Source organism: Ursus arctos, unplaced genomic scaffold, assembly GCF_023065955.2.
Source record: "Ursus arctos isolate Adak ecotype North America unplaced genomic scaffold, UrsArc2.0 scaffold_2, whole genome shotgun sequence".
Lineage (NCBI taxonomy): Eukaryota > Metazoa > Chordata > Mammalia > Carnivora > Ursidae > Ursus > Ursus arctos.
In genome coordinates this window covers 9,145,605-9,154,626 of record NW_026622874.1, presented here as the reverse complement: position 1 = coordinate 9,154,626, position 9,022 = coordinate 9,145,605, and the positions used below count along the sequence as shown (strand labels likewise).

At 49.1% G+C, this 9,022-nt stretch overlaps 1 long non-coding RNA gene across 3 annotated transcripts; it reads left to right on the top strand.

The window, feature by feature from the left end:
• The first annotated feature begins 371 nt into the window (after window positions 1-371).
• Window positions 372-7,872, top strand: LOC113262888 (uncharacterized). 3 transcript variants are annotated; one of them, XR_007191412.2, is made up of 4 exons: window positions 372-630; window positions 4,210-4,416; window positions 5,739-5,896; window positions 7,629-7,872. It is a non-coding gene; the product is annotated as an uncharacterized LOC113262888 (long non-coding RNA). The 3 variants fall into 3 exon arrangements; XR_006410671.3 differs by having other exon boundaries at window positions 372-655; XR_007191411.2 differs by lacking the exon at window positions 372-630 and adding an exon at window positions 1,736-2,053.
• Window positions 7,873-9,022: the final 1,150 nt, after the last annotated feature.

Here is a 9,022-nt window from a genome sequence, read left to right as displayed (position 1 = left end):
TCCAGGACTTTTGGATGGTTCCTTCCCCACAGCCAGTGTCCTGACCAGGGTCCCCGCTCTGCAATCTCCAGGGTTCTCTGTCCTCTCTCATATTCTGTCCTCCAGTCTGGCTGCTTTGGTGTCCCCGGACTCTCAGCTCTGTCTTCTCAACTCAGTGAGATCACAGGGCACAGCCTCAGTTTCCCCTCCTGTGTGACAACCTGTCTCAAAGCAGGAGGCGATGGTAATTGCAGGGCTCATTAAGTGTATTTCCCATTTCTCCAGGCTCACTGCCCTTCATCACCTGATACTCAGTGACTCAAAACTGTTGTTTCATGTATTTTGTGCCTTGTTGTTATTTCCGGCAGGAGGATGAAACCCAGTGCCTGGATACTCCATCTTAGCCAGAGCAGAAGCCGGAACTTCATCTTTGAAATCATGTAAACTTGGGTTAAACTGCTGACTTTGTTTCTTAAGACTCATGTGACCTCCGTCCAGCTACACAAACTGCCCGAACCTTGGTTTGTTTTCTATCTAACAGGGGAAACAAGCTTCCTCAATTCAGCACCACACGACGGAATGAGAAAATGCATCCAGCAAATAGCATGTGTTGAAAAACACAGAAGGTGCGCAGCGGGGAAATACGGAAGAGTAAGTGTTGAGGAGAGACGGAGAGGTGAGGAAGAGGAGCGGGGGACATGGGGAAGAGCTGTGGGGAAGCTAGTGGCCAGGCTGCAGAAGGAGAATGGGGGAGCAAGGTGGAATAATAGAGAAGCAGGGGTGGGTGGGGAGAGGGAAGGGATTCCAGACCCATACAGCTTCTGTGGTTTGGGCCCTGCACAGAGGTGCTCAGCCCAGGGGTGAATAAGGTTTAAAATCCAACCTGAGCTCAACAATCTAGGCTGTCTTCCTAGAGGAAGAAGCCTTTTCCTTCTCCCGGTGGCTCCCTCTGTACCAGGCTGTGGCCTGTGCAGCTGCCTCTGCCCAGAGGAGTGCATTTTCCTAATTTTCACAAAGGTGCTGTATCGACTGTGAAGCCCTGTCGGAAACACCGGATACTGTCCAGAGACTTGTCAGCTTCGAGTAAAATGTCTCTTCTCTGGGAACTTTGGATGGTAAAGAGCAAGATGTCATTCATTCATTCATTCATTCATGGGCTTGTCCATTCATTCAACAAACGTTGTACCCAGCACTAGTGTGCTGGGGCTGGGGATCAAATGATGAATGGGGCCTAGTCTCTGCCTTCTAGGGGACAGATTGCCACAGACTGGGTGATGTGGCACCTTGGGCGGGACAGAGACTCCCGCGGGACTGTGGAACCTGCCCAGGGGCCTGGTGAACCAGCCAGCTTACACCCATCAAAGGAAAGGATGAGGGCGCCTGGGTGGCGCAGTTGTTAAGCGTCTGCCTCCGGCTCAGGGCGTGATCCCGGCGTTCTGGGATCGAGCCCCACATCAGGCTCCTCTGCTGGGAGACTGCTTCTTCCTCTCCCACTCCCCCTGCTTGTGTTCCCTCTCTCACTGGCTGTCTCTCTCTCTGCCAAATAAATAAAATCTTTAAAAAACAAAAAACAAAGGGAAGGATGACCACTGGCCTGTGTTCCCAGGGACTCTCTCTCTCTCTCTCTCTCTCTCTCTCCTATCAAACCTGGGGGACAGGGATGCTGCTTTGGGGGTGGTAGGGCCAGTCTCTTGAGGAAGTAGTCTGTCCCCCAGGGTCAGAATGTAGGGTTCTCAGTGCTTGGCATGGACTCTGAGCTCCGGTCAGCATCGGGTACATTCCCCCCCTGGGTACAATGTTTAACTGTCACACAATTTGTTGAATAGATAAAATAATTGTTTGATAGAACATGCAAGACTCACACTAGGCTAGAGAAGAAAGTAAACCTCGCAGCTACCCAGTTTCCTTCCGCGGAAGAAACGATTATCTCCCATTTCTTGCGTGTCTTTCCAGAGATTCTGTATGCATAAGGAAGCAAACACATACATACATAAATGCAGACGCTTTTTTAAGACAAATGCTGGGCATAAGCTTCCAGCCAGCTCACACATACAATACGAGAAAGAAGAAGGTGGTAAGTTCATTCCCTGAGCTCCTGGGTCCCTGGCTTTGATCCTTCCGAGGGTCCTGTTTGCGCTGCCATCTGCCCAGCTTGCTGCCGCTGTCAGGCTCATGATCAGAACTTTTGGGTTTGACTCTGGGACCCTGCGACCCAGACTCGCGTGCTCAGTGTCCCACGAGCTTCGTGCAGAGCTCGGGCTCACCAACTTTGTGGGGTGCGGGGGAGAGTTCCCCACAGGGGAGGCCAAGCCCTCCCGACATCCAGGGCTGACCGCCCTCGCCTATTTGTAGCAATGAAGGTGAAACCTGACGGTCCCCGGCCGCACCGGTGGGAAAATGCCAGTGACCTTTGGGCGGCCACGCGGTGCCGGGAGCAGCCTGTGCCTCGCGGTGGATTCCGCCGCGTCATTGGAAACCACTTGACAAATTAGAAAGTGGCTGCTTGATTTTTCACAATGAAAATAGGAGAAATTGTTTTCGGAGAGAGTTATTTATTCATGTATGTTTAAAGTTTTAATTTAAATTCTAGTTAGTTAACATACGGTGAATTTTCAGAGAGATTTAAGATCCGGTCTGTGCTAATTTAGCTTGTGGGAAGTAAACACCGTGAGGCAGAAATGTTGCTTGAAAACCTTGAAAATTTGCTTTGTCTATCTCATTTGTTTTCGATTTTTCTGTTTCTCTTTATTCCTTCTACTTATCTCCCTTCCTCTGCTTCTTTGGTTATTTTATGGAATTGGAGAAAAGAATCTGAGACCTTGGAAAAGATCTCAGAGTTTTTCTGTTGTGTTTTGTTTTTTTTTTAAGTAACTGGTGCTCATCAGTACCCCCTGGGATGTTTTTTTTTCTTAAAATGCAGACTCTTCAGCCCTATCTCTGGAAAGTTTATTTCACTGGGTCTAAGATGTGGCCAGGGAGTGCTCTGGACTGTTAAAAGCTTTCCAGATAATTCCAGGGGCACTCCCAGCTGAGAACCAGGGCTCGGTGTCTGACAGGGGCTCAGCTCACTGATTTCCTCATTCATGGTGTGTATAGGGCATGTGTATGGATCAGGCACTATTCTAGGTGTGTGAAATTATTACTTTTTTTAAGATTTTGTTTATTTATTTATTTGAGAGAGACAGAGACAGAAATAGTAACAGAGATAGCGACAGAGAGCACAAGCTCTCGAAGCTCCCTCCCTCCCAGAGAGGGAGAAGCAGACATCCCGTTGAGCAGGGAGCCCGACCCGACCCGGGGCTCCATCCAGGGTTCGATCCCAGGATCCCAGAATCATGACCTGAGCAGAAGACAGACGCTTAACCACTTAGCCACCCAGGTGCCCCTAGGTGTGTGAAATTAATCAGAAAACCAAGCGGAAAAAATGCCTGTCCTTTGGAACTTCTTCTACAGCATTTATTAAAACAATACAAAACGAAACTTCACCCAGAGCTCTGCACTGTCCTCTGACTCACTTGCACCCATAAACTCTGTTGACCCCTTTGCAAATGCCTGTGCTCTGATCATAAGGGAAGTGAGATAAAATATGGAAGATAAGTGCACGAATCCTGTATACAAGGACCATTAATGGGGCGCGTGGGTGGCTCAGTCGATGAAGCATCTAACTCTTGATTTTGGCTCAGGTATGATCTCAGGGTCGTGAGATCGAGCCCCGCATCAGGCTCCACGCTGAGCAGGGAGCCTACTTACAATGTTCTCTCTCCCTCTCCTCTGTCCTTCCCTTCTTCCCCCCAGAAGAAAAAATTTAAAAAAAAAAATCATTAATCATTTTTCCTCCAGCTCCATCCTGCCTTCTTGCAGAACTTGCTCTCAACTTTTTCTCAGAACCACTGCTCCTGCAGGTCTTGCTGAGTGGGGCCTGAGTCACGTGACTCCTGTGGCTAAGCTGTTTGGACCAGGGGCACGTACACGGTCACGGCCGGGTCAGACTAACTCTTTTTCTGGGAGTTTAGAATATGCACTTAGAAAAGTCACGGGGATTGCAAATTCCAATGCCTGTAAGGGTCAAACAGGTGACATAATGAATGATGCCAGCCAGGTCTAAGGAAACCAACCACACAGCTTCTAAGCACAATTCCACCTGACCTGCGATCTTGGGGTCAGGGACCCTGTTCTGAATTGAATGTTTGTGTCCCCCTCAAGTTCTTATGTTGAAACTCCAATTTGCAGTGTGACCGTATCTGGAGATGAGACCTTTGGGAAGTAATTCGGTCCTGAGGGTGGAGTCCTCGTGACTGGATTAGTGCCCTCGTAAGAAGGAACAGGCGAGAACCTGCTTCCCTTCACTTCCTCCCCTCACCATGTGAAGAAACCAGGAAGAAGGCTCTCAGCAGAACTCAACCAGGCTGGCAGACTTTCCAGAACTTCTCCAGAATGGTGAGAAATAAGTGTGCAGCGTGGAAGTCACCAATCTTTTGCAGTCTTGCGACAGCAGCGTGGACTGACGCGGACAGGCGAGGGACCGAGCGAGGGCCGGGAGGTTGGAGGGCTCGTGTTCCGTGCAGACAGTTGGCTGTTACTTAGCTCCAGGACGATCCTGCCACATGTGAGCCCAGTTTGCCAGGTTTTCTGGTTACAGAACTCCTCAATTCAGGTTTTTATATGAAATCTCACAGTTTAACAATATTGAAAATATCTTACATTAAAAAGTTGTGTTGTCCATGGCAAACCGGTGGCCAGCCATATCTGCTAGCAAGCACCAGTCTGCACCGTGTGCTTGCTCTGGGCAGCGTGTGGGAAGCAGGACAGGGAAGTGTGGTGAGGCAGGGGCCACGGCTGCATCCGGGGCAGAGAGAGCCGGACTGCAGAGAAGGAAGGCTAACAATGGCAAAAACAGGTTTTTTGGGTTTTGTTTTTTGTTTTTTGTTCTTTTAAACATGGTCGAAAGACACACTGGTTCCTGACAGTCTTCTAGTTTTTATTCCAGCCCATTGCTTCTCAACCTGGGCTTCTGTAAGGTCCTGTTTCTTTATAATAAACCACCTTTTTGCCGAAGCTTCTGTTAAATCCACACAGTCACTGATAAAGTTGCAGGTGTCTGTTATCTTTTTCCCAAAGGGCAGTATTCTTCCTAAGCATTAGTGTAACTAATATTGACTCTTCTGTGTGCCTGTTGGTTTGGTATATGTCAGGCACATCCTGGGCTATTGCATTTAACTGATATTTATCTAGCGGTTGCCAAACCTGTCTGTGCATCAACACCACTTGGAAGCTTCTGGAAGAATACACATCCTTTTGTAACCAAACCCAAGTTTGTATGCCTGATGCACGGCAAAGACAATCACTGAGGCATCCAGTCTGCAGCAAGGAAAGAGTTGGTTTGAGAGGGAGCTAACCGAGGAAAAGGGAAGACAAGCTTCAAATCTGCTTTTCCAAAGGAGAGTCAGGGAAATGTAAAGGCAAAGGAAAGACGTCTGGGTAAAAATTTGCAGCTATGCTCCTTAGCTGGGAGCTGCAATTAGTCCCATTGGTGAGTCTGAGGCACCCAGTCCAACACTGGCCTGGGAAGCAGACTTTGGGGGTACCACCCTGAGACCACCGTCGGGTGTGGACCACACCTGAGCCAGAGTGGGCTGCCAGGTGCTTAGTGGTTTAAAAAGGAGCTCAAGGAGAGGCTGGCTTCCAAGTTATCTTATCTTATGTTGTAACTGAAAAGTTTTGCATCTTGCCCCTTTATCCTTTCTTGAATTGGAGAGCAGGTCGAGAGCAGGAGATCCCGGAGCCGCTTGGTTAAATCCCATGTGGGAATTACACTCTACTGGCCTGCAACTGGCTCCTCTAACTTCCTTGGTTACCCAGTGGTAAGCAGTTGAACACTCCATGCAGCTTCTTTGCAATGGGATTTACTTTGTCGAAGGTAAGAGCTTGAGATGTGAATGTGATTTCCAATACGTAAATAGGCGTGTGGTTTCTCATATGCTCCCCTGGAGTCTGTGGACACGGTCAAAGCGGGTGGGGTGAAGGGGGGTGTTTGGGTGCTGTGTGGTTGAAGAAGATCACTTGGTAGGATTCAGGAGGCATTTGGGCTTTTCTGTAGGATGCAAGACAGCTCTGTCACTACACTGGCCGCTTGGTGGGGACAGCTGGAAGGGTGGGCTCTGTTGGGGCTCCTCCTCTCCATGTCCTTGCAGGGCCTTTCCACAGAGTCTCTCCAGTAGGGTACTCAGACACAGCAGCTTAGGGTCCCAAAAGACCAGGCAGAAGCGACAGTCCTCTTAGCGGCCAGGCCCAATCTAGTAAAGTATTGCTTCCACCATGCTCTGCAGACCAAAGTCAGCCAGGCCTTCCCCGACTCAGAGGGAGGAGGAAATAAATCCGGTCACTCAAGAGGAGTGTAGAGATTTTACAGCCAGCTCTAATTTGCTTCCCCAAGTTCCCTTTCATTGGGGATATCATTAATTTTTGGTTGCTGAGGGAAACTCAACATTCAGGACCTAGGTCCCCGATAATGTTGAACTACTATATTTTCCAATATATTTTGTTTTGAAACTTGGTGGCAATCGGTTAGGAGCCAATAAGCATTTATGGAGCACCCACGAAAGACAGAGCTTTGTATTGTAATACAAATTACAGAACTCAATATTATAATAACTGCAGGAATCACAACCTTGGTTTTGTTAAATAGGGCTGTACTGAATGTCAATAGGACATGTCTAGAAGATAAGGTCAAGGGCAATATTGTTTAGGTATGAGTCAGGAAGTTATCTCAGAACTGAGGTCTCTTTGGTGCTGTGACTCTGGTCCTTGACCTCACCCCGACTCCTGACTTCCTGACATGATGCATAAGCATTGCACTTACCACGGTCTTCAAGGCCTATATCCTCCTGGTTTCACTGCTCTGTTCTTCTTGCGTTTGATTTGCTTTTTCTTCCCCTGGACCCTGAGAGCCCTGCCTCATTGATTTTGGCCAGCACACCGAGGCTGACGTGAGCCTATGTCTAGCTCCCTAGACTCTACCTCAAGGCTTTGCTATAATTTCCCACAGTTCTGTGCAGACCTAGCTGACATGAGCACACCTTCCCAAGGCCTTGGTTTGCAGGAAGAGACTTAAAAGTCATCACACCAGTGATCTCTAGCCTTCTTCCTCCCACTGAGGACTTTCGGTTTTATATTTCCATGGCTCTCCTGCAAGTGGTCCCTAAGCCCGATGAAGAAAATTGAGGGGGATTAGGCTGTGCTGTTGGAAGAGGCAAGAACTTCGAGGAGCAATAGCAGGAAAGAGATCACTCCCTGGGTTAGTGACATGTCAGAGAGAAAGAGAGACTTAGTCTGTAAGCCTCTATGGTAGATGGTACTTCAGCTTGCTGAATATTCCAGCTCCCTCCATAAGGGGGCTATGCATTGCCATGTCACTGACATCAGGCTTGGCCTCAAGACAACCTTTGGCAAAAGAAATGTGGGCGAGGTAGCCCTAGGGCCCCTACTGATCCTCACCTTCTGGTGTCCATGGCCTTGTGGAATCCCCTTCTACACTGAGTCGGGCCTGGCCCTTGTGATCAACAGAATATGGCAAAATGCATGATTTCAAAGACGAGGCTATTAGCAGGCATGGCAGCTTCTGCTTTCCTCTCTCGGATCACTTGGTCCAGAAAAGGTCGTCCGCGGTACTGCGAGGACACGAAAGCAGCCCCAGGAAGAGATGCGTGTGGAGAAGACTCAGGCCCCAGCCCACAGCCTCGGGAGTGAGCCACCTCGGAAGACAGTCTTCCAGCTCTAGACAAGCCTTGGCACGAAGCAGCCTCAGCTGGACTCTCGCGAGAGACATCGCGAGAACCACCACACAGCCCAATCTCCTGACCCACAGAAACTGAGCTAATAAATGGTTATCGCTTTAAGCCCCTGTCTCTTGGAGTGATTTGCTATGCAGCGATAGGTAGTTAATACAAGTATGAGTAATGAGGGTTGTTTCGCGCAGTCTAGAAACATTCCAAGCTTGCATTTGCCATGTTCTCTTCTCTTTCTATCATGGCGCCAGCTACGTTCCACAGAAGGTTGCTTCATCAGTTCAGGTCCTAGAGTCAAAAACAGCAGCGTAGGGCTCAACACAGCTGATCCGAGATGCGTGTGAGGCTTGAGCAAGAAATAAATCTTGGCAGTTGTCAGCCTTGAGATTTGAGAGTTGTTTATGATCACGGTGTAATCCAGCCTGTCCTGGCTGATAACAGCAACAGATTGTCCATATTCAAGTGAAATCCAAACTGTTTCCCGCAGCTATAGATTCATGGAGGATTACTGGGGGTAGGAAAGAGAGCTGATGTATTTTGGGGCTAGTAAGCGAGGGAAGAGAGTTAGAGCTGCTACGGTCCTGCCCCAGTCTGTGCGAACACACAGATCGAGAAGCACTGAGGGCCTCGTGGTCAGCCAGCCCATGGTCCTGCACACGGCTGCTCATGGGATCAGAAGAGAACAGGTGGGGGGCGCCTGGGTGGCTCAGTTGTTAAGCGTCTGCCTTTGGCCCAGGTCATGATCCCAGGGTCCTGGGATCGAGCCCGCATCAGGCTCCCTGCTCAGCGGGAAGCCTGCTTCTCCCTCTCCCACTCCCCCTGCTTGTGTTCCCTCTCTCGCTGTGTCTCTCTCTCTGTCAAATAAATAAAATCTTAGAGAGAGAGAGAGAGAGAGAGAGAGAGAAAACAGGTGGAGTGTGCTCAGAGGTTCTGCCTTTAAACTGCTTTAGACTGCTAGCCGGCCGCCCAAAGCCATCCTTCCTGCGCTGTGGAGGTGGGAAAACGGAGGGAAGGTGCTTTCCAAACTGCGAGTGGGCATTCTCGATGAGTGGCAATAGCCATTCGACACTGGCGCGTCACAGCTTATGGAGGAGTTTGCAAAAATCCAGATTTTATTGACTTCACTGCTAATCATATCCTCTTAAGAAAGGAACCAGCTAGAGGAAGCAGAGAGAAGAGTTCAAACTCATTTACAAGGTTGTATGAGTTTTCCCAGCTCAGAATTCATGGCTTCCATCATCTCCTGAGAGAGTGGCCCA